This window comes from Lissotriton vulgaris, chromosome 3_1, assembly GCF_964263255.1.
Source record: "Lissotriton vulgaris chromosome 3_1, aLisVul1.2, whole genome shotgun sequence".
NCBI lineage: Eukaryota > Metazoa > Chordata > Amphibia > Caudata > Salamandridae > Lissotriton > Lissotriton vulgaris.
The window spans coordinates 841,555,773-841,582,395 of NC_141689.1; positions in this window are offsets into that span (position 1 = coordinate 841,555,773).

Genomic DNA, 26,623 nt, shown 5'->3' on the forward strand with positions numbered 1-26,623 from the left:
TGGGTGCCATAGTTAAGGGTTCCGAGCAGCGCTTGTAACACTGTCTGAAGCTTATTTGCACCTGCTGCAGCTTCACTATTCTCAAAGTAAATAAGGGCTGTTTGTGGACCTGACTGCATTGAAAAACAATGTGATGCGGTACCTCCCTGAACCACTTGACGGAGGCCCCCAAGATAATTGCGCCTGCTCCACACCTTGTCCCACAATCCGTTTGACCTGAAGACACGTCCTGCAGTGCCCTGGTCCGACCATCACATATACCTGCACCAGGAGACGGCGTGGGGTGCAGTAGAAGGGAGAGGCGGCGCGAACGAGCCTCCCCCACCTCCCCAGGTGGAGGTTTCTCAGCTACACCCCAGCGCTTCACTCGACCAGCTGACTTGCGCCCGCTCTTGCGACACAGTGCCTCGCTCGGCCAGCTGAATTGCGCCTGCTCTTGCTATTACAACGTCTCACCCGCCATCCAACGGAATTGCACCCAATCTTGCGGTACTGTGACAGGCGGCTGCTACGGAGCTCACGAAATGGCGGTCGGCTCCACAGACTTGGGCCTGGCCTGCAAAGATGGCTCTGGGCAACCGTGGAACTCGGACGCTTGACTGCTAGGGCATGGGCCGCATTCCCAAAAGAGTCCCCTCAGCCTTGAAGATTCTACAACAGTCACCGGGACCCCCGACTCCCGTAGACTTCCGGTGGGGAGCGACTGCCATGATTGCTCGCGGAATGGCCACGACGTAGCCACAAGATGGTGGTGCTCTCATGCTGACGCCAGCTTCAGTCTAAAACATCCAGAAACACTGTAGACTACCAATTCGATCAGTTCCGGTGGAGCCCCAACGTGACCCGGTAGAGAAGAACTTACCCTCCCCTCTTTGACTGATGGTTCTTGTTGCCTGTCCCTTCTCTTGTCATTTACCAGAACTTTTTGGACTGCTGAAAGGGGTTGTGTTCCGACCGCTGGTTGGTGGAGACATTTTGACTATATTCTGGACCTGCGTTGTCGCGTAATGCGTCATATGAAGCGCCGTGTTAGCGCACCCGGAAGTGCTCCGGTGCGCGAGGCGCAGCTTCCCGGAAACGATCCAGAGCGCGGCGCGCGGCGCGCAGCGCGCAGCGCGTAACGTAAGCATAACAGGTCATGTGACTTGTTAATAAAACTTTTCATTGGTTCATTTTACTTTTGTTATTCTAATGATGAAAGGCTTGGTCATATGACCTAAAAATAACACTTTTCATTGCTTTCGAAAAAAAAATGTTCCCAAATGATGAAAGCCCCACCTGTTTTTTTCTCACTCTGACTTTTAAAGCAAAGGACCCAGATGCATTTACAGTTTATCACTAACAATGTTCCAGGCTAATGTATTTTCCCGGGAAATTTACAACTGTCCTGCAAGTAAAATATTCCTATTTCGAGAAAAAGGGCGTTTCTTCATCCCATGAGGGAGCCGTTGAACAAAAGAGGCTCGGCCTTATGTCTTAGTTGCTGATAGGCATGAATATCGGATTCTTATCGATCACTTTATGTTGCAGGAGTGGAAAACACAACAGCCCTTGACCATTTATCTTTACTGCGTTCCTGCGTATTATACCTTTTAACCTTCATGTAATCGGGCTGCTTTATTTCACTTGCCTTTTACTGATTCGAAAACAGTGGCTATTATTCAAAACTTTACCAATCTAGGTACTACTACCATGTTTTGTTTTAAAAACCTTTATTGTGAAAATCTCAGTATACAAATACGGGCCTATAACCACGTGGGCCGGCCACGGAGCAAACTGGAATCGTATATGATGAGGGGACATTTACACTGTAGAAGAACGTAACGGGCGGGCCATTAGTTTGCAAGAACTAAGGTGTCTAACAGTTGCGGAATCGGTGGACGTACATTTTATAATTAAAGTACGACAGGGCCAGTTACAATAAAATTATCTAGATATACATTTGCGGGCAAGTACCATGGGTGACGTTATTTCGAACTTTCAATAGTACAGTAATCAATAACACATCAGAACTTAATATCAATAGGGATGTCCAAATGTTCAATCAGTACTCGTCCCCACCCGCCATGTGCTTTAAAACTGCATACGTATCTCGTGATATCAAGGTTGGGCAACCAGTACACGAAAAGGAGTTACGAGTCCCATTTATACCGGCGCCATTTTGGGCAAGGCCGGGCAGGTCCAGGATATAGTCAAAATGTCTCCACCAACCAGCGGTCAGACCAGAACCCCTTTTGGCAGTCCAAAAATGTTCCGTTAAATGACAACAGAAGAGATAGGCGACAAGAACAATCAGTCAAAAGAGGGGACGCTTTCGTGAATGGGGCCCATGCCCTAGCAGGCAAGCGTCCGAGTTCCAAGGTGTCCCAGGGCCATTTTAGTGGACCAGGCCCAAATCCAAAGAGCGGGCCGCCATTTTGAGAGTCTTGTTGCAGCCGCCTTTCGCTGCACCGCAAGAATAAGCGCAATTCAGCTGGATGGTGGGCGAGACGCTGTAGCCACAAGAGCGGGCACAACTCAGCTGGATGGCGGGTGAGGCACTGTACCGCAAGAGCGGGAGAAACTCAGTTGGATGGAGGGTGAGGCACTGTGCCGCAAGAGCGGGCGGAACTCAGCTGGAAGGCGAGTGAAACGCTAAGAGGCGCCCCACTGCAGATGAGGTGCCTCCACCTGGGGAGGAGGGAGACGCCCGTTTGCACCCCCCCCTGTCCCCCCCCCGGGCACCTCACGCCGTCTTTCGGCGCAGCATTGTAGGATGGCCACACCAGTGAAACTTGCTGGACACCACCTCGGTGGCATCCGGATCTCGGCGCGTTGTGCTGCCTTCGGCCTATTCATACATCGGTCCGCTACTGACGCCGCCTCACAGGCCAACGGATTTTGTAGGCTTTTTATAGCCCAAAGCCGCATAACAGGTCATGTGACTTGTTTATAAAACTTTTCATTGGTTCATTTTACTTTTGGTTTCCTAATGATGGAAGGCTCGATCATATGACCTAAAAATAACACTTTTCATTGGATTGAAACATTTTTTTTCCCAAATGATGAAAGCCCCACCTTTTTTTTTCTCACTCGGCAATCCCAAAAGGTTCCGTTAGATAACAACAGAGGGGACAGGCAACAAGAAGCATCAGTCAAAAGAGGGGAGGGCAAGTTCTTCCCTACCGGGTCACGTTGGGGCTCCACCGGAAGTCATCGAATTGGTAGTCTACAGTGTTTCTGGATGTTTCAGACTGAAGCTGGCGTCAGCATGAGAACACCACCATCTTGTGGCTCCGTCGTGGCCATTCCGCAAGCAATCATGGCAGCCGCTCCCCACCGGAAACCTGCGGGAGTCGGGCCCCCGATGACTTTTGTAGAATCTTCAAGGCTGAGGGGACGCTTTCGAGAATGGGGCCCAAGCCCTAGCAGGCAAATGTCCGAGTTCAAATGTGTCCCAGGGCCATTTTAGTGGACCAGGCCCAAATCCGAAGAGCCGGCCGCCATTTTAAGAGTCCTGTGGCAGCCGCCTATCGCTGCACCGCAAGAGTGGGCGCAATTCAACTGGATGGTGGGCGAGACGCTGTAGCCGCAAGAGCGGGCGCAACTCAACTGGATGGTGGGCGAGACGCTGTAGCCGCAAGAGCGGGCGCAACTCAGCTGAATGGCGGATGAGGCACAGTGCAGCAAAAGCGGGCGGTAAACAGCTGAATGGCGACTGAAACGGTAAAGGGGCGCCCCACTGCAGCAGAGGAGCCTCCAGCTGGGGAGGCGGGGGAGGCCCGTTCGTTCCATCTCCCCCCCCCCCCCGGGGCACCCCACGCCGTTTTTCGGCGCAGTATTGTAGGATGCCAAGACCAGTGCGGCAACTTACTGGACATCACCTGGGTGCCGTCCGAATCTCGGCGCGTTGTGCTGCCTTCGGCCTATTCGCACAAAGGACCGCTACTGACGCAACCTCACAGCAGCCCATTGTTACTTTGTTTAAAATGTTTTTTTTTTACGTGTTTACTTTGTTGGAGCGTTGTATATATTTATAAGTTATTAAAGTGTTATAATCCTACTACTTTGTTGGAGTGCTATATATTTTTAATGTGACACATAATTGTGAAGACTTTAATGTACAAAAAGGCATCCCTGGAATCTTCCGCTTCAGGCTCGATCCCACACACCCTCACAGTGAGAATCCCCTCCCCAATCACAATACAGGATCGTTATCAGATAGTAGGAACGCGTGTGGTGTGACGGATCTCATGGGGTGGGGGCCTTGATCTACTCTAACTCCTTTGAAGAGGGGTGATTCTTTACAGTTGGGGCCATAAACTACATCCGCAGGGCTAGGTGATAGCCGGGGACCGGCCTGGACAATCAGACACAGAGGAAGAGGAGTGTCAGAGGGTGCGGTAGTGAATACGGTGAAAGGGAGGTGTCGGGCGGGCACAGGGTGTGATTCTCAGGGAATAGCAGCGCAGATGGAGGGAGGTTTATGGCCCATGCATGAGAGAGAGAGCGGGGGTGACCAGTGCGTGGGGGAGATGCTTGCGAGGGTGGGGAGCCATGCTGAGGATCGGCGGCGTGCAGAGAGTGGGTCTGGTCAAGGCATCTAAAATGACTGCCGTGCACGACAAAAGTGTGGCATTGGAAAAAAGGCAAGATGGCGCAGACAATGTTTATCAATACGGATTTATTTATAACAATTATTTTTAACAATATATTTACTCGCAGTGACAAAATGGCGGTCAACACTTCCTGATTTCCTTCGAATCGAACGTTAACAGACGTCACGCAGCAAAAAAATAAAAATCCGCTCACGCGCAGCTGCTGGAAGACATGTATCAACATATTTGAGCATCCTCAGCCACCCTCAGAAAACATAGGGGGTCAGGATACGTCTCCTGTACCCCCAGAGGGTGCGGTAGTGAATAGGGTGAAAGGGAGGTGTCAGGCGGGCACAGGGTGTGATTCTCAGGGAAGAGCAGCGCAGATGGGGGGAAGTTTATGGCCCATGCATGAGAGAGAGAGCGGGGGTGACCATTGCGTGGAGGAGATGCTTACGAGGGTGGGGAGCCATGCTGAGGATCGGCGGCGTGCAGAGAGTGGGTCGGGTCAAAGCATCTAAAATGGCTGCCGTGCACGACAAAAGTGTGGCATTGGAAAAAAGGCAAAATGGCGCAAACAATGTTTATCAATACGGATTAATTTATAACAATTACTTTTAACAATATATTTACTCGCAGTGACAAAATGGCGGTCAACACTTCCTGATTTCCTTCGAATCGAACGTTAACAGACGTCACGCAGCAAAAAAAAAATTCCGCTCACACGCAGCCGCTGGAAGACATGTATCAACATATATGAGCATCCTCAGCCACCCTCAGAAAACATAGGGGGTCAGGATATGTCTCCCGTACCCCCTTATACCCATTTCTTACATTGTTTTTCCTCCATCTTGTAATTTAATTAAAACGAAACTCAAAATGGCGAATTCCCGTTTCGCTACCGGTTCGCGAACCGGAAAGCGCTTCTACCACGAAAAATCAATTAATTTTATTTGCCCCACGGGACCCTTTAATAACTCCAACATCATTCCTAGGGGGTCAAGAGGGGTCTACCTTGCCCCCTTTCATTAAATTCCCCCTTCGTTTTTCTCCTTCTCTTGTCTCTTGATCCTACCGAGAGACAAGATGGCGGCCGTTCCGGACTGTTTAGAATGTTGACAGACACCGGAGAGCCAATCAGGTTCGCTTCGCAAAGTTCCGTAACGCGAAAAGTACGCGAACCGGATCGCTACCCGGGACGCTGTCACAGATATATCTGTTTTTTAAAACGTTAATTTCTCGAAATCCACTGGAGCACATATATTGAGACCCAGCAAAGGCACATCGGGCTAACAGTCCCTACAATTTTGCCAAGTTTCGTGCAAATCCATTCAGCCGTTCGAGCTAAAACGAGGCCAAACGCCCAATAGAAAAATGAATGGGAAAAACGTGTTTTAGGACCCCCCTTTTTTCTCGGCCCCCCCTTGACAAAACCCCCCCAAATTTTCAGGGGCTGCTCAGAAACAAAATTTGCCATTTTCCTGGAAATTTCAGCCGATTCCGTCCACAAACGTAAAAGTTATTAGACATAGAATTTTCAAAAGTCCCACAGAGAAAAAATCCTAACTATATATACCTACTGGCGAACGCCAGTAGGTAATATATATATATATATATATATATATATATATATATATATATATATATATATATATATATATATATATATATATATATATATATATATATATATATATATATATATATATGTATATATATATATATATATATACATATATTACCTACTGGCAGTCGCCAGTAGGAAGTTATAGTTAGGATTTTTGTCCAATGCAAAATATCAAAATTCTATTGTGAATAACTTTGGCGCCGGTTGATGCCTGAAAATTTCCTCAAATTCGCCTCGCGGAGCTCTGGTCCTTCCTTTAACGTTTGTGGGGGATTCGTCAAGCGGGGGCCGAGATAAAAGGGGGGTCCCAAAACGTGTTTTCCCCATGTTAATTTCCATAGGGCGGTCGACCTCACTTTTAGCCCTAACGGCTGAATGGATTTCCACCAAACTTGGGACTGGTAGCCCGATGTGCCTTTGCTATGTCTCAAGATATGTGCTCCAGTGGTTTTTGAGTAATTTAGGTTAAAAAAAATATATATATCTATGGCAGCGCCCCGGTACGTGCACCGGGGAGCGCTCTGGGTGCGCCACGCTAGGTGCGCACAGAAAGCTGATTGGCTCTCGGGTGTCTGTTAACATTCGAAACAGTCCGGAGCGGCCGCCATCTTTTGTCTCAGTAGGATCGAGACACAAGAGGTGGAAAAAATAAAGGGGGAAATGACCATAAGGGGGCAGAGTAGACCCCCCTTGACCCCCTAGGTTTGATGTGGGGGCTATAAAAGGGCCCCGCGGGTGAAAAAAAATGTTTTTTTTGATTTGCGTGGGGGGAGCGCCCGGTACGGAGTGGACCAAGGAGCGTGCCTTGGGGAAAAATGAATGATAGAGTTTTAATAAAATGTAGCCTTTTTTTAGAAATTCGAGGTAGTTCTAAAAATAACTGGTTTTTTTTTCTTCTTTTTGTTGTTTTATATTTTTTTAATGTTTTATGAACGTTTTGTACTTTTTTTGGCTTTCATGAACTATTTTGTATTTTTTTTGGTTATTTTTATGGGGAGAAACAAAAAACAGGGAATTGAAAATGGCTCAACAGGAGCAAAAAAAAAATCAGGAAAAAATTAGGGGTTTTGGGGGCAATTGTGGTTGTCACCAGCAAGAAGGATGAGCTTTAGGCTCTGCTCACCATAGGAGATGGTCTTACCTCAAAAAATACAGGTGACCCTAAATTCTCCAAATCGTGGTTGAATGCAAGGGATTGTCTCCCTTGTCTCTGGTCCCGATGGAGTGGGTTCTTTTTGTTTGGAGGTGCTGGGTGTAGATTGGGGAGGGTTGCTGGACAGTTCTCTCATCTCTGCGGCAGCATAGTTGTTAGGATGCTTGCGCTGCATGTGCCTTATCATGAAGTCACCTTTGCTGCATTCACTTTCTTTTTTCCCTCAGGGATGGAAAAAAACTCCCATACAATGTGTGGCTTGGGTTGGTATGGGGTATTGTGTTCTTCCAGCCACCTCCTCCTCATCCCCTCCTCCTCCTCTTCTTCTTGACCACCAATGTGATGTTGTGGTGGTCCTATTGGTGGTGGTGGTGGTGGTGGTGCAGATGCTCTAGCTGATGCTGCTACTGTAGCCATTTCAAAGTGCAAAATATACCTAAAAGATCTCAAAACAGGTCTTCCTCAGTCAAAGGACAAAGTCAGAATAAGGAAAAAAGGTGGGATCTTTCATCATTTGGAAAAAAAAATGTCCTGAACCAATGAGAAGTGTTATTTTCAGGTCACAAGACTAGGGAGTTCATCATTATGAAACCAAAACTGTTCTGCACCAATTAAAAGTGTTATTTTCAGGTCACATGACTTGACGCACTTACACGACGCGACGAGTGATGTCACTGACCATGTCATGAGTAATGTAATATGTGACGTCATCAGCAGTGCATTGCAGGCGCACAAGTTATAGTGAGTCCAACTAACTATAACGTGGGAATTTCAATGGTTTAATGTCAGTAAAATTTCCAGCTAACTTTAACTGGTGTGAAACCTATGGTTTTTTCAGTGAATTTAATAGGTTTTTTAAATGCTAATTCCTAACTATAACTGGTGTGCAACCTATGGTTTTTTCAGTGTATATATATATATATATATATATATATATATATATTCACCGAAAAAACCATAGGTTTCAGACATGTTATAGTTCGGAATTAGCATTTAAAAAACCTAAGAAATTTACTGAAAAAAACACAGGTTTCAGGGGTGTTAGAATTAGATGGACATTTCACTTGTACAAAACCATTGAAATTCCCCCGTTATAATTAGTTGTACTAACTATAACGTGCGCGGCCGCAATCCACTGCTGATGATGTCACATATTACATCATTCATGACATGGTCAGTGACATCACTGATGACATCACTGATGACATCTCAAATGACATCACTGATGACATCATCCACATGACAATCTGATACATCTTATCATACACTAGTATAACTTTTCAACACTCATTATAAAATATGACGTACCATACTTGAAACCATTGACACACCATTACAAGTTTCTAAAAACCCACTTAGTGAATCCTACATCTACACAAACATCTAAACACTTGCCTACTGATTCACTCATACATGGTAACAAAGATCAATGGAACACTATTAAATATACTTATACACCTATATCAACATTACACACCAGCACACATCCTATCCACTTATGCAGTCATCCTACTCACTTATGCAAACAATTGATCATACTTATATTTTCTAAGCTACACACTTACACAAACATCATTTTATTTATTCATGTCAATAGTAACTCATACTTAGGGTGTTATAAAATCACTATTACAAGTATACAGTTATCCATACTTCACTCATACAATCACTGAGTCTTATGTATACTTATTTATATACAACTGTCACATACACTGCCTTTTCTATTTCTAGTTTGTTGGATATGTTTCATTGAGAAATATATGTACTCATCATCAAACCCATAAAGAGATTCACTCACCCAAAGAACTGTTTCTGCATACAGTCCTAACCTCATATATCTACTAAAATAACTATTTACACATCTTTGGACAGTCACACACCTCCCACCCATCCACACACAGATTCATTCACTATCCCATACAAATACTCACTTAACTAATTATTAACTAATATACACTTTCACATAGCTAGTAACCAACTTATGTAGAAGTTTTCACAACAAGAGATAGAGTGATACAGGTGTTCAAAAAGTGTAATCACTATCCCATATATTTAGTGAGACACTTTAAATTTGTCACTTAGACAGTCAATCACATTGCTACTAAATCCACCTTTCAGACACTTATACATGCACTCAGTCTTCAAGGCAGATTAATATATATATATATATATATATATATATATATATATATATATATATATATATATATATATATATATATATATATATATATATATATATATATATATATATACACATAAATATATATATATATATATATATATATATATATATATATATATATATATATATATATATATATATATATATATATATATTACCTACTGGCGGTCGCCAGTAGGTATATATAGTTAGGATTTTTTCCCTATGGCATTTTTGAAAATTCTATGTCTAATAACTTTGGCGTTTGTGGACGGAATCGGCTGAAATTTTCAGGAAAATGGCACATTTTGTTTCTGAGCAGCTCCTGGAAATTTGGGGGGGGTCGTCAAGGGGGGGCCGAGAAAAAAGGGGGGTCCCAAAACGCGTTTTTCCCATGTTAATTTCCATAGGGCGGTTGGACTCACTTTTAGCCCGAACGGCTGAATGGATTTTCACGAAACTTGGCAAAATTGTAGGGACTGTTAGCCAGATGTGCCTTTGCTAGGTCTCAATATATGTGCTCCAGTAGTTTTTGAGAAATTAACGTTCAAAACAAGATATATATCTGTAACAGCGCTCCGGGCAGCGATCCGGTCCGCTTACTTTTCGCGAAACGGAACTTTGCGCGCAGAAAGCTGATTGGCTCTCCGGTGTCTGTCAACATTCTAAACAGTCTGGAGCGGCCGCCATCTTATCTCTCGGTAGGATCGAGAGAGAAGAAGAGGTGAAAAACGAAGGGGGAATTTAATGAAAGGGGGCAAGGTATACCCCTCTTGACCCCCTAGGATTGTTGTTGGGGTTATTAAAGGGTCCCGTGGGGAAAATAAAAAAAAATGATTTTTCACGGTAGAAGCGCTTCACGGGCCGCGAACTGGGCCGCAAACTGGTAGCGAAACGGGAATTCGCCATTTTGTGCTTCGTTTTAATTGTTTAGAGACAAAAATTATCGCCGCACATTGGCCACAATGCATGAATATCGCTGAAAAGTCAGCGATATTCATGCATTATCCAGCAAATGCTCTTAGCCATGTTATCCACCTTCCATTGGATAACAGAAAGCTGATTGGCTCTCCGGTGTCTGTCAACATTCTAAACAGTCCGGAGCGGCCGCCATCTTATCTCTCGGTAGGATCGAGAGAGAAGAAGAGGTGAAAAACGAAGGGGGAATTTATTGAAAGGGGGCAAGGTATACCCCTCTTGACCCCCTAGGAATGTTGTTGGGGTTATTAAAGGGTCCCGTGGGGAAAATAAAAAAAAAATGATTTTTCACGGTAGAAGCGTTTCACGGGCCGCGAACTGGGCCGCAAACTGGTGGCGAAACGGGAATTCGCCATTTTGTGCTTCGTTAATTAAATTACTAGGTATAAGGGGGTGCGGGAGACGTATCCTAATCCCCTATGTTTCCTGAGGGTGGCTGAGGAGGCTGATATATGTTGATACATCTCTTCCAGCGGCTGTGCGTGAGCTTTTTTTTTTTTTGCTGCGTGACAGTCCGGAGCGGCCGCCATCTTGTCTCTCGGTAGGATCGAGAGAGAAGAAGAGGTGAAAAACGAAGGGGGAATTTAATGAAAGGGGGCAAGGTATCCCCTTCTTGACCCCCTAGGAATGTTGTTGGGGTTATTAAAGGGTCCCGTGGGGAAAAGAAAAAAAAAATGATTTTTCACGGTAGAAGCGCTTCACGGGCCGCGAACTGGGCCGCAAACTGGTAGCGAAACGGGAATTCGCCATTTTGTGCTTCGTTAATTAAATTACTAGGTATAAGGGGGTGCGGGAGACGTATCCTAATCCCCTATGTTTCCTGAGGGTGGCTGAGGAGGCTGATATATGTTGATACATCTCTTCCAGCGGCTGCGCCATCTTGCCTTTTTTCCAATGCCACAATTTTGTCGTGCACGGCAGCCATTTTAGATGCCAGGCTGGTCCCAGGCTATCACCTACCCCTGCGGATGTAGTTTATGGCCCCAGCTGTAGAGAATTCAGACATGCCAACCCTCCCGATTCAGGCGTGAGACTACTGATTTCAGTGCTAGTCTCCCGCCTCCCGATTTCTGCAAGCAAAAACCCGGGGGCATATTACGAACAACTAGCGATAATTTTTGTCTCTAACTTGTTTAGAGACAAAAATTATCGCCGCACATCGGCGATTTTTATCGCAGATAAACCTTGCTATTATCGCAGAAAAGTCAGCGATATTCATGTATTATCGAGAAAATGCTCTTAGCCATGTTATCCACCTCCCATTGGATAACATGGCTAAGAACTGCTCAGGGCAGGTGTTAGATTTTGGAGATATTCGCGCTTAGCGCGAATATCTCCAAAAGTTGGTAATAGGAGATAGCGATGTTAGAGACTGTTTCCAGTCGCTAACATCTTGGCACGCCACTTTGCATGTCATTAGTGATAAGTATCACTGACATGCAAAGCGGGGCCCAAGATGGTCGCTATCTCCTTTTAGCTGTCACTAACTGGTGTTAGCGACAGCTTGGTAATAGGGAGATAATTTTATCTCCGCTTTCATGGCTTTTAAAGCCAAAAAAGCGGAGATAAACCCTCTTGATAATATGCCCCGCGATTCCTTGGGGGTTTCAGCTGACAGGGCTTGGTATTGTGTTACATGGTAATTTTTCCAGGAAACGTCAGAGGGTCGATGCAGGGGTTCTAGAAGAGGTGATAAACCATTTAAGCCTCATGAACAAGCGCATGGTCTTTTAAAGATTTGTGAAGTACTCGGGGCGGCGGTGTGTGTGTGCTCTCTTTCAGGAGCGGGCGGGGGGGCACTGCCAGCAACTTGCCAGGTCAGGTAGTGTTCAACACGTGCATCACCCTTTCTCTGCCTGCTATTGCGCTCCATGCTTCGGAAAGGTAAGAAAAAGAACGTGCATTTGAGTTTGAAATCTCCGATCCTGCAGCAGCACACTTCCAAAGCCCACACATGACAATAACCCGATTCAAGGCCCCATTCACCCGTTTTTAAAAAAATAGATAACACTCCAACAAAGTAAGATTATAAAACTTTATTAACTTTTAACTATAATGAACGGAACAAAAACTAAAAACATTTAAACATTTTTCAACCCAAAAAGCAACAATGGTTAGAAGCTGTCTTTTGTGCGAATAGTCTCAAGGCAGCACAACGTGCAGAGTTCTGGACGGCACCCAGGTGATGTCGCCTGGGTGCCGCACTGGTTTTGGGATCCTACAATGCAGCACAGAAAAACAGCGTGGGGCGTCCCGGGTGGTGCGGGGGGAGGCCTCGTCAGTAGCGGTCTGTTGTGCGAATAGTCCCAAGGCAGCAGAACGCGTTGAGATGTTGATGGCACTGTGTCCAGTGTCCCATGGCTGACACAACATGTACGACAGGCACCCAGGTGATGTCCAGTAAACTGCCGCACTGGTTTTGGTATCCTACAATGCTGCTCCGAAAATTGGCGTGCGGTGGCCCGGGGGGGGGGGGCGTGGGGGAGGCGGCGTGAATGGGCCTCCCCAGGTGGCGGCCATCCAGCTGAGTTGCGCCCGCTCTTGCGGCTACAGCGTCTCGCTCACCATGTTGTTGAGTTGCTCCCACTCTTGCAGTGCAGCGATAGGCGGCTGCCACATGACTCTTAAAATGGCGGACGGCTCCTCGGTTTTGGGCCTGGTCCACTGAAATGGCCCTGGGACACCTTGGAACTCGGACGCTTGCCTGCTAGGGCTTGGGCTCCATTCTCGAAAAGCGTCCCCTCAGCCGTGAAGATTCTACAAAAGTCTTGGGGGCCCCCGACTCCCGCAGGCTTCCGGTGGGGAGCGGCTGCCATGATTGCTCGCGGAATGACCACGACGGAGCCACGAGATGGTGGTGCTCTCATGCTGACGCCAGCTTCAGTCTGAATGATCCAGAAACAAGGTGGGGCTTTCATCGTTTGGGAAAAAAAAATGTTCTAAACCAATGAAAAGTGTTATTTTTAGGTCATATGACCAAGCCTTCCATCTTTAGGAAACCAAAAGTAAAATGAACCAATGAAAAGTTTTATAAACAAATCACATGACCTGTTATGCGGCATAGGGCTACAAAAAGCGTAGAAAATCCGTTGGCACGTGAGGCGGCGTCAGTAGCGGACCGATGTGCGAACAGGCCGAAGGCAGCACAACGCGCTGAGATCCGGATGGCACCGAGGTGGTGTCAAGCAAATTGCCGCACTGGTGTGGCCATCCTACAATGCTGCGCCGAAAGACGGCGTGTCCAGCTGAGTTCCGGTCACTCTTGCGGTACAGTGAGTCGAACGTGCCGAGATCCGGATGGCACCGAGGTGGTGTCCAGGAAATTGCCGCACTGGTGTGGCCATCCTACAATGCTGCGCCGAAAGACGGCGTGTTCAGCTGAGTTCCGGTCACTCTTCCGGCACAGTGACTCGAACGCGCCGAGATCCGGATGGCACCGAGGTGGTGTCCAGCAAGTTGCCGCACTGGTGTGGCCATCCTACAATGCTGCGCCGAAAGTCGGCGTGGGGTGCCCCGTTGGCTTATGAGGTGATGTCAGTAGTGGACCGATGTGTGAATAGGTCGGAACCAGCACAAGGCGCCAAGATCCGAATGGCAAGTCCTGGATGTTGAGTGCCTCAGTTGAGAGTTCTGAGCAGTGCTTGTAAGACTGTCTGAAGCTTATTTGCACCTGCTGCAGCTTCACTATTGCCCTGGTGTGGCCAAAGGTCGCACATGACATAGGCGGTCGGCTCCCGAGGTCCGGCGGAACTTTTTTCCTTTTCCTTTCTGCTTCTTTTCCTACAATCCGTTTCATCTGAAGACATGACCAGGTCCCTGAATGTGTGCAGGGGGACGCTATTGATTGAATAAAAATGGCGGCTTGACACAAAGCTGACTCAAGCGTTACTGTTGATGCTATACAGACAAAAATTGGTTTTCAGTTTGTACATTCTTCAGGTTTTTTTTTTCCATCCAAGTCTGATTGAGAGTTTGTAGAAAAATGGCTTCAGATTTTCCACATACTACTCTTGAACATTCTTCCTAAATGTAACAATGTGAAACTCACTAGGAGAACGGCTGTTTCTGTTTCCTTTCAAAATGCTGCCAACAATATTTTCTGAATGGAAGACACCATCTTGTAGCATAAAGGGCCGAAAGGGGTTCTGGTCTGGCTGATGGTTGGTGGAGACATTTTGACTATATATTGGACCTGCCCGGCCTCGCCCAAAATGGCGCCGGTATAAATGGGACTCGTAACTCCTTGCCCGCAAATGTATATCTAGAAAATGTTATTGTAAGTGGCCCTGTCTTATTTTAATTACAAAATGTACGTCCACCGATTCCGCAACTGTTAGACACCTTTGTTCTTGCAACCTAATGGTCCGCTCGTTACGTTCTTCTACAGTGTAAATGTCTCCTCATCATATACGATTTCAGTTTGCTCCGTGGCCGGCCCACGTGGTTATAGGCCCGTATTTGTATACTGACATTTTCACAATAAAGGTTTTTAAATCAAACACGGTAGTAGTATTTATATTGGTAAAGTTTTTACTTTTAGTCACTGTTTTCGAATCAGTAAAAGGCAAGTGAAATAAAGCAGTACAATTACATGACGGATAAAAGGTATAATATGTAGGAACGCAGTAAAGATAAATGGTCAAGGGCAGTTGTGTTTTTCATGTCTGCAACATAAAGTGATCGATAAGAATCTGATAATCAGGCGTATCGGCGACTAAGACAGCAGGCGGAATCTCTTTTACTCAACGGCTCCGTCATGGAAGGAAGAAACGCCCTTTTTCTCGAAAAAGGAATATATTTTACTTGCAAGACAGTTGTAAATTTTCCGGGAAAGTACATTAGCCTGGAATATTCTAACATATGTTTGAAAAAAAAATATTGTTCGAAAACAATAAAAAGCGTATTTTTTAGGTCATATGACCAAGCTTTTCATCATTAAATTAACAAAAGTAAAATGAACCAATGAAAAGTTTTATTAACAAGTCACATGACCTGTTATGCTTACGTTACGCGCTGCGCGCCGCGCCTCGGATCACTTCCGGGTGCGCTAACGCGGCGTGTCATATAACGCATTACGCGACAACGTAGGTCAAGAATATAGTCAAAATGTCTCCACCAACCAGCGTTCGGAACACAACCCCTTTCAGCAGTCCAAAAAGTTCTGTTAAATGACAATAGAGGGGACAGGCAACAAGAACCATCAGTCAAAGAGGGGAGGGCAAGTTCTTCTCTTCCGGGTCATGTTGGGGCGCTACCGGAACTGATCGAATTGGTAGTCTACAGTGTTTCTGGATGTTTCAGACTAAAGCTGGCGTCAGCATGAGACCACTACCATCTCGTAGCTCCGTCGTGGCCATTCCACGAGCAATCATGGCAGCCGCTCCCCACCAGAAGCCTGCGGGAGTCGGAGGCCCCCAAGACTTTTGTAGAATCTTCACGGCTGAGGGGACGCTTTTCGAGAATGGGACCCAAGCCCTATCAGGGAAGCGTCCGAGTTCAAAGGTGTCCCAGGGCCATTTTAGTGGACCAGGCCCAAAACCGAAGAGCCGGCCGCCATTTTGAGAGTCCTGTGGCAGCCGCCTATCGCTGCACCGCAAGAGCGGGAGCAACTCAACTACATGATGAGCGAGACGCTGTAGTCGCAAGAGCGGGCGGTAAACAGCTGAATGGCGGAAGAGGCACAGTGTAGCAAAAGCGGGCGGAATGGCAACTGAAATGGTAAAGGGGCGCCCCACTACAGCGTGTCTTCAGGTCAAACGGATTGTGGGACAAGGTTCAGAATTGAAGAGTCATCAAAAGGCAAAAAGTTCCGCCGGACCCCGGGAGCCGGCCGCCTATGTCGGGGGCGATCTCAGGCTACACCAGTGCTATAAGACTTGGGGAGGGTGTCGGAGCCAAGCGTCTTCTCCGAGTCCATGGCCATCACACCGCCCCTCAGGGGCCTCCGTCAAGCTGTTTAGGAAGGTAACATATCACATTGTTTTCTAATGCAGTCAGGTCCACAAACGACACTCACTTACTTTGAGAATAGTGAAGCTGCAGTAGGTGGAAATAAGCTTCAGACAGTGTTACAAGCACTGCTCAGAACTCTTAACTATGGCACCCAACATCCAGAACTTATGCCTCTTGAGAATGGCAGTGACATCGAAGCAACTCAGGGACCAAAACCATTAACGTACTTTCACGTATGAAAATCTTACTTGGGGAGGGGGCAGGAGCGAAGCGCCCCCTCCCAGTCACGGCCACCACACCGTATGTTGAAAATTTGAAGCCATCGTTCTACAAAGTCAACCAAACTTGGATTGAAAAATCTAGAAAAATGTACAAACTGAAAACCAGTTTTGGTCTGCATAGCATCAGTAGCAACGCTTGAGTCAGCTTTGTGTCAAGCCGCCATTTTGATTCAACAAAGCACAGGCATTGAAAAAGGCTCAAACTCAGAACTCTGAACTATGGCACCCAACATCCAGGAGCTTGCCATCCGGATCTTGGAGCCTTGTGCTGCTTTTGACCTATTCACACATCGGTCCACTACTGACATCATCTTATAAACCAACGTTATGTAAATAGTTTTTTAATAAAATATTTTACCCTGTTTCTTTGCTGGTGTGTTGTCTATATTTTTAATATTTGCATAGGGTTTGTCGTTATTTTGTGCGGGATGGGTGATGGAGCCGAGCTGTCTTGCAGCCCTCATGGTGTGGAGCTCAGTTCATCTCACTATTTTCGTATTTCTCATGAAGGGTTGTTCCTAATATTTCTATTTTAGCGAGGTCAAAAAGAGATCCAATTAGTGGCCTACTGATTTTGCTCGATTACTTTTATTTTTTTACACGATTTTTCACTATCTGCGAAGAGTAAACAGAGTATTGCGACTTTGTGCTTGTTTGTAAATAGAGAATGATCCAAAGAGAACCAATTCTAAAACAGTAAATGCTTGGACAACAATCAATCAAATGGAGAGACAAGCAGGCACGACGGATTACAACGGGGGCAAAGGCTTGCGTTAACTATCGTTCACTATCTGCAAAGAGAGAGTACTACTAAGACAAAAGAGGGGAGGGGGGGTGCAGCGTTCAAAGCACATCAGCGTGCATAAATACGAAAATGTTTTTATCTATCACGTACTTGACATTTTAAAGCTTTTCATATTTGCTATTAAAAAACCAATGAAATTCACAGAAAAAAACATAGGTTATAGTGGATATATAGTTAGGAATTTGCATTTACAAAACCTTGAAAATTCAATGAAAAAAACATTGGTTTTAGGCCATATATAGTTAGGGATTTGCATTTACAAAACCTTATTTTACTCGCATAAAACCATTGAAATTCCATATATAGTTATAAGCGCTAACTATATATCGCGCACCCGCAATCCACTGCTGATGATGTCACATATTACATCATTCATGACATGGTTAGTGACATCACTGATGACATCACTGATGACATCTCAAATGACATCACTGATGACATCTCAAATGACATCACTGATGACAACATCCAGTGACTGTATGTTTCTGTAAAGTTAAAATATGTCTTACATATTGAAGAATGAGTGGATGTATAAGTGTCTGGATGAAGGATTTAGTAGGTGCATGACTGACTGTATGAGTGAGTGATTAAATGTGTCTCACTGAGTGCATGGGTTAGTGACTAAACTGTCTTAATTTGTGCATCAGTATGTCTGTTGTTGTGTAAGCTGCTGCATGTGTTGATCAGTAGCTATAAGAGTGGCTATATGGGTTATTGATTGGTTGCCCAAGTATTTGAATGGGAGGCTGAGTGTGTGTGTGGGTGGCTGGGAGGTGTGTGACTCTGTGCATAGATGTGTAAGCAGTTGATTCACTAGGTGTATGAGTTCAAGAGTGCATGTGGAAACAGCTATATGGGCGGTTGACTGTGCATGGGTGTGTTGGTGAGTGAATGGATATCTTAGTGCTACATGTGCAAGTAAGTATGTATGTAAAACACAATACATGTGAGAGTTGACATATATAAATAACTGTGGATAAGAGCCAGTGAATGTGTGAGTGGCTGTATGAATCACTGTGAGCTTGTATCAGGGATTGTATAAGAGAGTAAATATGTGTTACTATATGTTTGAATAAGTAAAGTGTGTATAACTATATAGTTGAGGAAATGGAGTTGTGATTGATTCTTTGCATGACTGACTAGGTGTGTGAGTAACTCCATGGATGTGTGACAGTCTGTGAGTGCCTGTTTACACTGAGTGTATCTAAGGTTATATTAGAGTCTGAAGATGTATTATCACATAAATGATATCATCAGTGGTGTAATCAGTAATGTCAAATGAGATGTCAGTGATGTCATCAGTGATGTCATTTGAGATGTCATCAGTGATGTCATCAGTGATGTCACTAACCATGTCATGAATGATGTAATATGTGACATCATCAGCAGTGGATTGCGGGTGCGCGATATATAGTTAGCGCTTATAACTATATATGGAATTTCAATGGTTTTATGCGAGTAAAATAAGGTTTTGTAAATGCAAATCCCTAACTATATATGGCCTAAAACCAATGGTTTTTTCATTGAATATATATATATATAATATATATATATATATATATATATATATATATATATATATATATATATATATATATATATATTCACTGAAAAAACCATAGGTTTTAGGCCATATATAGTTAGGGATTAGCATTTACAAAACCTTAATTTACTCGCACAAAACCATAGAAATTTGCATATATAGTTAGATGCAATAACTATATATTGCGCACCCGCAACCCACTGCTGATGATGTCACATATTACATCATTCATGACATGGTCAGTGACATCACTGATGACATCACTGATGACATCTCAAATGACATCACTGATGACATCTCAAATGACATCACTGATGACATCACTGATGACATCTCAAATGACATCACTGATGACATCTCAAATGACAACATCCAGTGAATGTATGTTTCTGTAAAGTTAAAATATGTCTCACATATTGAAGAATGAGTGGATGTATAAGTGTTCGGATGAAGGATTTAGTAGGTGCATGACTGACTGTATGAGGGAATGATTAAATGTGTCTCACTGAGTGCATGGGTTAGTGACTGAACTGTCTTAATTTGTGCATCATTATTTCTGTAGTTCTGTAAACTGCTGCATGTGTTGATCAGTAGCTATATGAGTAACGATATGGGTTATTGATTGGTTGCCCAAATATTTGTATGGGAGAGTGAGTGTGTGTGTGGGGGTGGCTGGGAGGTGTGTGACTCTGTGCATAGATGTGTCAGCAGTTGATTCACTAGATGTATGGGTTCAAAAGTGCATGTTGAAACAGCTGTATGGGCGGTTGACTGTCTGCATGACTGTATTGGTGAGTGATTGGATTTCTCAGTGCTACATGTCAAAGTAAGTACATATGTAAAACACAGTACATGTAAGAGTTGACATGTATCAATAACTGTGCATAAGAGCCAGTGAATGTGTGAGTGGCTGTATGGATCATTGTGAACTTGTATCAGTGCTTGTATAAGAGAGTAAATATGTGTTAGTATATGTTTGATTAAGTAAGGTGTGTATAACTGTATAGTTGAGGAAATGGAGGTGTGATTGATTCTTTGCATGACTGACTAGGTGTGTGAGTAACTCCATGGATGAGTGACAGTCTGTGAGAGTCTGTTTACACTGATTATTTCTAAGGTTATAATAGAGTCTGAAGAGGTTGATCGTATTATCACATGAATGATATCATCAGTGATGTGATCAGTAATGACAAATGAGATGTTATCAGTGATTTTATCAGTGATGTCATTTGAGATGTCATCAGTGATGTCATTTGAGATGTCATCAGTGATGTCATCAGTGATGTCACTGACCATGTCATGAATGATGTAATATGTGACATCATCAGCAGTGGGTTGCGGGTGCGCGATATATAGTTATTGCATCTAACTATATATGCGAATTTCTATGGTTTTGTGCGAGTAAATTAAGGTTTTGTAAATGCTAATCCCTAACTATATATGGCCTAAAACCTATGGTTTTTTCAGTGAATATATATATATATATATATATATGTATATTCACTTTAAAAACCGTAGGTTACAAACTCGTTATAGTAAGGAATTCGCTTTTTATTCACTCACTCATACAGTCAGTCACGCACCTTCTCAATCCTTCATCCAGACACTTATACATCCACTCATTCTTCAATATGTAAAACCTATTTAAACTTTACAGAAACACACAGACACTGGATGATGTCATCAGTGATGTCATTTGAGATCTCATCAGTGATGTCATTAGTGATGTCACTGACCATGTTATGAATGATGTAATATCATCAGCAGTGGATTGCGGGCGCGCAAGTTATAGTGAGTCCAACTAACTATAACGTGGGAATTTTAATGGTTTTGTATGAGTAAAATGTTCAGCTAACTATAACTGGTGTGAAACCTATGTTTTTTTCAGTGAATTTCAAAGGTTTTTAAATGTTAATTCCTAACTATAACGAGTATTAAACCTATGGTTTTTTCAGTGAATTTCAAAGGTTTTTGAAAAGCTAATTCCCTACTATAACGAGTTTGTAACCTACGGTTTTTAAAGTGAATTATTACGTTTTTTTAATAGCTATTTTTTATAGCTATTAATTATTATAATTTTTATAAAATTATTTAACTAATGTCTATTTTCCTAAAATAAATTTTTCAATGTATTTTTCCTGTGTTTTTTTTTTAATCATTTTATCCCGGAGCGCTCAGGGTACGCGCACCCGTAAACGCACCAGTAAACGTAGCGAGAGCGCTATTCCCGCGTGCGAAAAAAATATATAATTTTGTATTTAAAATAAATATTAATGCAAGACATTCAGTGGCATACTCATAAAAGTACTAATTTTCATTTTTAATATTCGGATTTCACCTTTAAACGCATTTAATAAAATCTAGCAAAACGGTATTCTGAAGCTCCGCGTAAGCACCCCCGGAAGCGTTCCCGGAAGTGCCTACGTACGTGTCGCGTAAGCGCCCGCGTAAGCGCCCCGGGGCGCGTAGCGTAAGCGCACGTCAAGCCATGTGACCTTAAAACAACACTTTTGATTGGTTAATAAGTTTTTTTTCACAAGTAGGGAAACAACCCACCCATTTCCCTCACAACCTCTTTACTTTTGCTGAGACAACACCTCTTGTCTGTTCCTGCAAAAACAAAACTTCTACCATCATGTCTGGTTCCCAGAACCCTTCCCAGGAGCACTCCTCAGACTCTTCCAATGGATTCCTGCCTGAGGTCCCCCCACAGAGAAAAGTGAAGGACCACTTTATTTGGAAGTTTTTCTCTTTTTCAGAGGGGGAGAAAAAATGCAATGCAGCAAAAGTCATGTGTAAAATTTGTGACACTGTACTCTCACGTGGAGATCCCATCCGGAAATATAGTTTTGGAAATGCAACATTAATCAGGCATGTTGAGAGGAGGCACCCGATTAATTACGCACGGGAGAGCACCAGAGCCCTGGCTCGCAATCTACCACAAGAAGGTCCCTCCACTTCCACCGGAGCTTCCACATCATCAATGAGAGGAAGACCAGAACTGAGGATTCCAAATATTCAACCTGTTTTTGGTGACATTACAATTCGTTGTAAGCAGTGTGACCAACTGCTCTGTTATGGGGAGCAGAGCATTCAAATAATTGTGAGAACCAGGGAAGAACACCGCTGCGCCCCTCAGCACTAATATTTCCCGTTTTTTTGCTCCTGTTGGGCAGTTTGGCATTCCCTAGTTTTGTTTTTGTTCTCAAAAAAATACAAACATTTTTTTTAAACTTTTGGAAAACAAAAAAAAACTAAAAAAGAAAAAACAGTTCTTTTTAGAACTACCTCCAATTTTCCAAAAAGAGCTATATTCTTTACATATTCTCAAGGAGTGAGTGAAATGGAGTACGGCGAGAGAGGAAAGGAAAATGAGTGAGGGAGAGAAGGAAGGGAAGAGAGGGGAAGAGAAGTGAAGCAGGGGGACTGAAAGAAGGTGAGTGTGGGAGGTGAGTGAGGGGAAGGGGAGTGAACATGGGGAATGAGGATAAGTGAGGAAAGCGGAGTAGGGGAACGGGGTGAGGAAGGGTAAGAGAAGAACAGTGAGGTTGAGGAAAGAGTAGTGATAGAGGGTGGATAAAGGCAAGTGAGCGTGAGACAAGGAGAGTGAGGGAGTGAGGAGACAGAGGGAGTGAAGGAAAGAGTGAGAGAAAGGTACTGAGTGACGAAGCATAGAAAGGTAAGTGAGTAAGTCTGGGAGAGTTAAAGGGAGTAAGCATGAGGGAAGGTGACTAAGAGAGTGAGGGACAGAGGTAGTGAGGCTAAGAGAGAGGGAGTGAGGGAAGGACAATGAGGATGTGACAGGACAGTGGCAGTGAGAGAAGGAGTGAGTGAAGTGGAGTAAGGTGAGTGAGGGAAGGGGAATGAGTGACCTGGGCACTTTGGCTGGGGTAGGGCTGGAAATGCTTTTAAAGGACACCTTTGGGCAATTGATGTCACTTTTTCCAAAAACTGGCTTGGTATTTTCTAATATATGCCAAAGGCAAAAATGAACTGGTCCAACCAATTTTGTCCACAGATTGAGAAAGCAAGGAAACATGTGAATAAATCTGTTTCTGCTTTCATCAGAGACTATGGTATGGGTTCCATATACCACAACAACTTGTGTTACAACATGCAAGGCATCTATAGGACAGATGGTGTACGTTTTACAGATGAGGGGAATAGAGTCTTCCTCTTGAATTTTAGACTCTGCATCGGTACCTACTTGTAGGTACAAAATACACCCACATAACACTTACATTTACACTGTTTTTCCCCGTGGTGCGCTACATGGGAACGCACCCAGCGCTTACACCGCATTTTTTTATTTTTTTTTAAATAGTTTTTTGTCCTTTTAGGGTCCCCCCTCAGAAAACCTAGGGGTTCAGGGAATGTCTTCCCTGCCCCCTTTTAATCATTTCACCTTTTTTTTTATACCTATTCTGTCTCGATTCTACCGAGACACTAGATGGCGGACTCTCCGGACTGTTTGGAATGTTGACAGACATCCGAGTTCCAATGAACTTTCCGCTCGGGCACCTCCGTGGCACGCCGGGTGCGCTCCCCGGTACGCGTCCCTGTAAGCGCTCGAAGCGCGCAATTTGATATATATATGTTTTTGAAGTTTGTTTTCGTAAAAACCACTGGAGCAATTTTAAACAAATATGGAAAAGACCCTACTACGTACCAGTCCCTACCACTTTGCCAAGTTTGGTGTAATTCCGTTCAGCCGTTCAGGCTGTAGCCGTGTCTAAATGTCCTATGGACAATTGCATGGGGAAAACACATTTGAAAGTATTGAAATTTAGAACCAATTAAAATGTTACTTTGGTTTTGAATTTGTGTGTGATGAAGTTTGATTGGTTATGTACATGAATATATATAAAAAAATGAGAGGAAACACGGCCATTTTGTAATACTACTGTCGGTGGTACATTTGAGAGGAATTTTTGGTGTTCAATTTCTGGTGTTTGATTTACACAGTACTAACTCTTCTCCTACTTTCAAAAAGGTGAGTTGTTAATTTGTAAGGGGAACTATGTTGTACATTTTAAGATAATTTGAAAAATGTTTTCTGTTAGCTATTTACAATCCTTATTTTAGAATGATGGATTAAGATAGGCTTCATCACATGCAGTGCTTTATATTTCTAGTTCCTGCCTGATACTATACACTGCCCAATTATTTTTAAAGAACTAAATACTTGATAAAGCTAGTTTTAAATTATGTATTACTAAAAATGATAAATGAAAGTGATTACTTTTTTCTGCAATTTACAGCAAGAAATTTCAAAATAAAATGGATCAGAATGAAGAGACCATGGAAATTTCTTTTGAATTTTCCACTACATTTATTGAAATTCTAAATGTCCCGGATATTGACAGCACCAATAATGAAATATTTTCACAAGGAGGAGATGACATGAATGATTTTTTTGATCAGTCTCTTGACGGCGAATGTATCGAATGTTTGGAGACCATAGAGTTCCAACAATCATCATTGCAGACTATTTATGAGGGGATTCCTGATGATATGATTGAAGAGGAAATTCCTGATGAGGACATGTTACAAGTTCTTTTAAATTATGAAAATTAATATTTAGAAATTAAAAATTGTTTGACAAGTTATTCATTTTTATTTCTAATTTATGAGGTAGTAGCGAAGTAATTGTAGTATAATGTGAGACTTATAGTATAGAGTGCAACATTTTTATGTTACATAGTAAGTTTACTCATATTTACTTCCCTTCTCCCACTATATTTTCTCCAATGTGTATTTGACATCCCTTCTTCATCTCCTGCCTCCTTTCTCTCACTGTCTGTCTCTGATGCACCCTTTCACCGCCATTTTGTGTAGTTACAGAAGAGAGTGAAATATAATAGTTCAGAACGTGAAAAGGGGGCAGGGTAGAGTGCCCCTCACCCCCTAGACCTTTTCAGGGGGTCCCAAAAGGATCTGTTTCTGCTTTCCTGAGAGACTATGGTCTGAGTTCCATATACCACAATAACTTGCATTACAACATGCAAGATATCTACAGAGGAGACGGTGTACATTTTTGACCCTCTCGACCACTCTTTCGACCCAGGCACCCCCTTCTGAGGCGTGGGTTAGCGCCCTTGCCAATTTTTTTACCACCAAGATTAAATCGATCCAGGACTCTTTCCCCCTGAGGGTGGTTGTTTCATCTCCCTGCACTGAGGGTGTCTCAGATTTAACAGCATGTGCGGATCCGGTTCTGGCATACTTTCCGCCACTCTCAGTTTCCTCGTCCTTGGAACTTATGGTCAACCTTAAATCTGGATCGCCTCTTGACGCGTGCCCTGCCAAGTTCTTGGCAAAGGTGGCGGAAGTCATCAATCCCATTGTGAATCCCATTTTGAACTGCTCCTTGAGTGGGGGGGTGGTCCCGCAGGCCTAGAAGCAGGCGATGATCATTCCTCTACTCAAGAAGCCTGGCTTAGACCCGGATGTTCTGGCCAATTACAGGCCCATTTCTCTCCTGCCTGTTTTTGCCAAGATCTTGGAGAAGCATGCGCATATTGTGCTCTCCAACTTTTTGGAATACCATAATTTGCTGCATTCCACCCAATCCGGCTTCCGCACCAACTTGAGCACCGATACGGCGCTCTTGGAAGTTTCGGAGGCAATTAAGGAGGTACTGGATTCAGGAGGCAGAGCGATGCTTGTGATGCTCGATCTGTCGGCGGCTTTCGACACCGTCCCCCATGAGGGTCTCCTCGCCAGACTTTATGAGATCGGTCTGAGGGGGACGGTGTTCAGCTGGTTTAGATATTTTTTGGCTGGCCACCGACAAACGGTCTGGGCCTCTCCTTGCACTGCCGAGATGCCGCCTTTGGGAGTCGGAGACCCGCAGGGCTCAGTGCTGAGCCCGACTCTCTTTAACATCTTTATGACCCCTCTGGCGGCACTGGCGGAGTCTTTCGGGGCCCAGATCATTTCCTACGCCGATGATACTTTACGTGCGGGAAAGGAGCAGATTTTGACGGAGAGAGTATCCGCGGGTGCCTGGGGGCTGTTTTTAACTGGTTCCAGCTTAACAGCCTCAAGTGCAACTCAGATAAATCAGAGGTACTCTTCTTCGGCTGCAGATCGGATCCAGATTGGCAGGAATGGTGGCCTGTTGATATGTTTCCTCCAGCAGGCTCTTCCCAGCTAGCCAAGAATCTGGGGATCAAGATCGATAATGGCCTGACGTTGAGATCCCAGATCCTGGGCCTAACTGGTGCCTGCTTTGGCCTCCTCAAGATGCTCCACAAGTTTCTTCCTCTGCTCCCGGAGGATCATAGGAAGATCACGGTCCAGGCAATAATTGGCTCGAGAATGGACTATTCTAACGTCCTTTATCTTGGCTTGCCGGAGTATCTTTTACAACGGCTGCAGGTGGTCCAGAATTCGGCAGCACGGGCCATTTTTGGCCTGCCTGGCCGAGCTAGAACTTCGAGCCTCCTGCAGTCACTTCATTGGCTGCCCATCCGGAAGCGGATAGTTTTTAAGGCCTTGACCTTGGCCCATAAGGCTCTTCACGCTTCTGGAGCTAAAT